The sequence below is a fragment of the Monodon monoceros genome, unplaced genomic scaffold (genome assembly GCF_005190385.1).
Source record: "Monodon monoceros isolate NGI ecotype Baffin Bay Population unplaced genomic scaffold, NGI_Narwhal_1 Super_Scaffold_18, whole genome shotgun sequence".
NCBI classification, from domain to species: Eukaryota; Metazoa; Chordata; class Mammalia; order Artiodactyla; family Monodontidae; genus Monodon; species Monodon monoceros.
In genome coordinates, this window is record NW_021703774.1 from 44,790,269 (window position 1) to 44,796,268 (window position 6,000).

Below are 6,000 nucleotides of genomic sequence, written 5' to 3' on the forward strand. Positions count from 1 at the left end.
GATTCTGTCTTTTGATCTCTTCTTCCACTTTTAAGGACCCTTGACCCTTGGCATTAGGCCCACTTGGCTAACTCAGGATAATCTCCCTATTGTAAAGTCAGCTGACTAGGAATCTTAATTCCATCTGCAACATTAGTTTCCCTTTGCCATGTAACCTGACATATTCACAGGTCCCAGGGATTAGGACATAGACATTTTTGTTGGGGGAGGTCATTAGTCTTCCTACTACTTCCAGAAATTCCACTTCTAGGAATATACGCTACAGAATTGCGCACACACACGTGCCACAAAATGTATGATCAAAGATTTTTATTTCAGTAGTGTTTCTAATAGAAAGAAAGAAGAAAGAAAGAAAGAGGGAAAGAAAGAATCTAAATATCATCAAAAGTAGAATAATTACATAATTCCATGTAATGGTCAATTACATGTGTCAATTTGACTGGACCACGAGTTACACAGATATTTGGTCAAACATTATTCTAGGTGTCTCTGTGAGGGTGTTTTTGGATACAATTAATATCTGAATTGGTAGACCGAATAAAGCAGGTTGCCCTTCCTGATGTGGGTGGACCTCATCCAATCCGTTGAAGGCTTGAATAAAATAAAAAGCCTAACCCTCCCCCTAGCAAGAGACAATTCTTCCTGCCTGATGGCCTTCTACCTGGCACATCGGTTTTTTCCTTCCTCTGGACTCAAACTGAAACATCAGCTTTTCCTGGATCTTGAGCCCGTAGGCCTTCAGGCTGGAACTAAAGCATTGATGCTCCTGGGCCTCCAGCTGCGACTCACCCTGAACATCTCGGGACTTGCCAGCCTTCACGATCACGTGAACTAATTTCTTATAATAAATCTCTCTCTCTCTTTCTGTCTCTCTAATATATACATCCTATTGGTTCTGTTTCTCTGGAGGACACTGACTAATACCTCCTCCAGAAAAAGTGCGGCCATAAGAAACAAGAAGACAGAGCTTTGTGGACCAATGTAGAAGGATGCTCATGGGATAGAGCTATGGGAAATAGGGAAATGTATATTATGATCTAATTTGTATAAAAATCAAAAGGGACACATAAATATGCACATATCTCTCTATAAATGCATAGAAAAGGGACTGAAGGCTGCATATTGGACTCGTAACAATGATTATCTCTGAGACTGGAAGTGGGATGGGGGCCTCGTGGTGAAAGGGGCTTTCATGTATATTTATTTCAATTGTTTGAATCTCTTATAATGAGAAAGTATATATAAATTATTTGTGCTATTTAAAAAAAATCCATTGTATACAGGGAATTTTTTCTAAGAAACTGGCTTAAAAGTTGCAATACCAATGTGTGAATTTACAAGAAAGAAGGTTTCTTTCTAGTGACTGTCAGTAACACAGGAATAATACTCAATTTCTGATACCTTACAGGATATTTTCCTAATAAAAGAATAGGTAAGAAACCAAATTAGTGAACAGAAAGGATGTGTTAAGCATGAAATCAGAGTACAGAAAATCAGATGTCCTTGAGGGATGTTTTATCTTAGCTGAGGTTTTAACTCCAGTGAATTATCCAATTGACCCTGACACTTGGGCCTCTAGACACAGCCTCTCTTTCTGATAATAGCTGTCTCTCTCTGCTCTGAAGAGTCACTTGAGAATTACTAGCAAACTCTCACTCTCCCACTGTCATTTTGAGAATCTACATTAAATCTACCTTTCCTATTTGCACAAAGCACCGCACGGTATCCACTCTCTCTCTCTCTCTTTTTTTTTTTAACAGATTCTGAGATTATCTTCCATCTCTTTTGGCATTTTCAGTTTCTTGGCAGAGGACAGAGGTCTTTTGCATCCCCTAGTAAACACAGAATAGAGTGGGAAGCCTCAGGGGCATTTTCTGCTAGACAACTGAGTCCATTCATGGTGGGGCTCTTTCTTTGCCTTCCCGACCTTGTCTCTGGGTCTATGATTTCAACTTACTTTGGGGAACTGAACTCTTATTGACTATACTGAATTATCTTCCAAGGCTGTGTGACCTTGGGTTATGTCATTATTCTTTGTCATGATTGTTTCTTTCTTTTATCTAAGATAAGGAAGTCAGGCAGTTACACAGGAATAATACTCAATTTCTGCCACCTTACAGGACCATTGAGAGGTTAAAATAAGGAAACATTTACCCATTCAACAAATGTTTGCTGAGGTCCTTTACTCTGCCCAGCTCCAAGATTGGTTCTGGAGACACAAAAAAGAATAAGACAGTCCCTGCCTTCACAGCACTCACAGTCTTATTGGAAAGACACACAAACAATTATAATACAGAATAACAAATGCTAACATAGTGTGTTATGTTACACCCTGGAGGAAGTAGGGTTAAGTAAGATTTGGGGAGATATTATAACTCTTGAGCAGAATCTTGAAGAAAGAGCAGGAAATAGGACAAGGTGAGAAAAGCATTCAAGACCAAAGGGACAGCATGTAAAAATGCACAGAAGTAGGGAGAGGACTACAAGAGTTGGTTTGAAATAGAGTGTAATAGATTGAAGATAGCCCTGAATTCTTTGATACTCCCCCTCAAGAGGTGGGGTTTATGTTTGAATCTGGGTGGGCTCTGACTGTTTGATTGATACAATACAGCAGAAGTGGCACTTTGCCAGTTTTCAGGCCCAGGCTTTAAGAGACCTGTATATTCTACTTCTTGTCTCTTGGAACCCAGCCACCATGCTGTGAGGAAGCCCAAGGAGCCTCAGGAAGAGACCCAAATGGAGAGGAACTCAGATTCCCTGGGTGAATTCCCTGCTGACGACCAGCACCATCTTGCCAGCCATGTGAGTGAGGTGTCATTAAGTCACTAAGTTTTACATTAAAAATTAGCAGTAATTACTGAAACATGGAGGTAAAAAGAGGGGAGAATCAGGATCAGACCCCCAGGTCTCCAGGTATAGGTAACACGATGGAGATTCCTTTCTCAAAGATAAGATTTAGAGGTAGAGCAGGCTTGGAGAGTGGAGGAGGTGAGGGGGGCATTGGAGGGTGATGATAAGTTCAGCTGGGGACCTACAGAGTTTGAGAAGCAAGGGGTTATCTGGTAGAGATAGATGGTACAGTTGGACATACAGGTATCTGCAACTGGAGAGAGGTCTGGACTACAGGTATGTGAATGATATTTACGGAGGGAGACTGCATGACTGCGGATACAAACACCTATGGGGAATATACATAAGTAAGAAGAGAAGAGAGCTCAAGAGGAACAATCACGATGGGTAGCAGAAAAAAGTCCACGAAGAAGCCGCCAAAGAAGTGAGAGCAGGGAAGTAGGGCAGAGAGTTTACCCTTTCTGCTCCTGGTGAGCAGTGCTTCTGATCACAGAGGGGAGGCTGTATTCAAGGCTTCACACTGAACCCGATTCAAGGTCAGGGAAGCATCCTTGATAGGCAAGCCGTGGTTCCCTGTGCCCTGCTCTGTTGCTTATGGGCAAAAATAAACTCAGGCTGAAACTGGGAGCGTGACAACCAACAAGCCAACCTCATGAAGGCTTTCACCCTTCCCTCTCGCTATTTTGGCCTTTCCTCACCTAGGTGCTGGGGTTTCTCCTGGTCCAGGAGCCCAGGAAGACAGCCCTGACTTTGCCTTTGAAAAAAAAAACAAAACTAAGAAGTGCATTGGTGTTCTGTCTCTGAGCTAAACACGAAAAGAGGGCTCTTTTCCATTTTTTGTGAAGCTTTTCTTCCCCAAGCTGCACACCTAGACAGATGGGGGAGCAATGGTTTATTGATGCAGTGGAGCAGTGACTAGGAGAGTGGATGAATATTTTATGGGCACCAGTAGCAGTTAATAAATCATGAGGCACTGCAGACAAGTGGGTCGCTCACTCCACCCTGGACAATGGTTGCTGAGCTCTAGTCAAGTGGAATCTCCTTTTCTGGCATCTCCAATCTGTCCTGAGTGCTGTAGGGAAGCTGGCATGACATTTCTGTGGGTCTTGATTTCTCAATTCAGTATATGCAGAGGAAAGTTAGTACTTCTGTTTTTAGCTATTGTCAACTAGATGAAGCTCTAATTAGGCAGATTCAGAGGAAATTAACCTAGGAATCAAAAGATTTGGCTTCTGGTCCCAACTCTGCTGATGGCTAGCTGTGTGGCATTGGACAATATACTTAACCTCTCTGAATAATAGTTTCCCATCTCTAAAACAAAGAGATGGATGGATTGGTAATCTTGAAGCTTCCTGTCAGTCATTCGATTTTCTGAGTCAACGGGTTTCTTGAAATGACAATAAATGACTCGTGATGCTGAGTGATCTGTTTCATAAATGATCCTTAATAAAAGTTTCTGTGCTGTATGCTTTGTTTGTAAGGAGCATTGACAACCTCCCTTCCATGTCTAAGGACAAGGGTGTCTAATTTTTAGAAAAGAGAAAAAGAGAAGAAAAGCAAAAACATAGACCTACTCAATAATTAGCTTTGGAAATAAGTACAGAAATGATGAGTACCATTTTGCCAGACTCAATATTTGAGGTTGGTTTATTTATCTGTTTATGATTTACAACTTTAACTATATCCGAAAGGAATTTACACCGGTAATGAAAACAGCAATGGCTGGTTATATAAACAGAAGTTTCAGCACTATTAAAATTGCCAATTTTAATAATAAAAATAATATGACCGCTATTGAATGTTTACTCTGTGCTAATCCCTATATGGAGTATTTTACAAACATTATTCTAGTTATTCCTCATTAGTCCCACAATAATGGCACACTGATAAGAAAACTGGGCTGAGAAAGATAAATTTCCTTGCCCAAGGTCACCCAATTAGTGAGTGGCTGAGATGAGATTCAAAACCAAGCCTGTCTGATTCTAAATGCACTATTATTGCAATAATAAATGATAGCTAAAACTTGCATTGAACTTACTGTGAACTAGAAACTAGTCTAAGCAGCTCACCCATCTGGATTCTCTCCATCTTCCCCTGCCTTTGAGCTATTTTATAACCCTGTAAATTGTAAAACACAGATAATAATACAAATTATTCATATCCATAGAAATGCAAATTAATTGATTATTGCCCTGTGGGTGGACACATCTTGCATCTATTAGTAAATTCATTTCTGAAGTCCTTATGCTCTATTTCTGTATGGTTCTTGGAATTCTTTAAACCAGTCGTAATGTCTTATTGGTTCATTCGTTTACTGAATTAAACACAATATTTGACACGTGTTCATTTTATATTTGTAGGACAGCATGATTTTACCCTTTTTAAAAAATATATCCTTCATCAGTATATCATGCACATTCACGTGTTCTCAGAGAGGGAGAGAGTGACACAGCTCTGCAGCATGGCTGCTGCCGCTGGTGTGTGTGAGCACAGCAGGAGATGAGGCCAGGCCAGGCCAGTGCACCAGCATTCTCTGCCTCTCACATCTGTGATGTGGTGGTCGCGCCTGCTGCTAACTAAGCTGGTTGCAATCACTGGCTTGGCTGCTCTACCCTCTGGGTGGCCTGTCTAATGACTGCTCCTCCACCTTTCACTGCTGCAGCTGCTGCCAGAGCATTGCCCAGCTGCCTCCTATTTTGCAGAGTCTTTTTAGGGTCTGTCTATAGACTTCCAGAGCCCTGCTTTCCCCAACAGCGCTAAAGACAAGGGCAGTAGAGGCTGAAGGACAGGACTAACCAGCTTTCTGGAGCCATCCCTCTTCTTTTCTGAAATTGCCTTTTTAAACTTAAAGATAATGGGGTCCCGTTCGGTGAGCATAGTACTGTGCACCACCACAATCAAACCACTAGGATAGTGTTTCTCATACTGCGTGCCAGGGAACACGGGTGTTCCGTGAATAACTTGTAGATGTGCTGTGATAAATGGAAAAATACTTTCAAGTCTTATGATAACCATTTTATCATGATACTGATAATTATCGAAGCAATTTTATTTCCTTACCTTTCAGGATCAAATCACTTTGTCTTTACCTTATATAACTTTGGGGATTTTGTTGTTGTCCTAAGAAAACAGTTTTTACAGAAACATCTT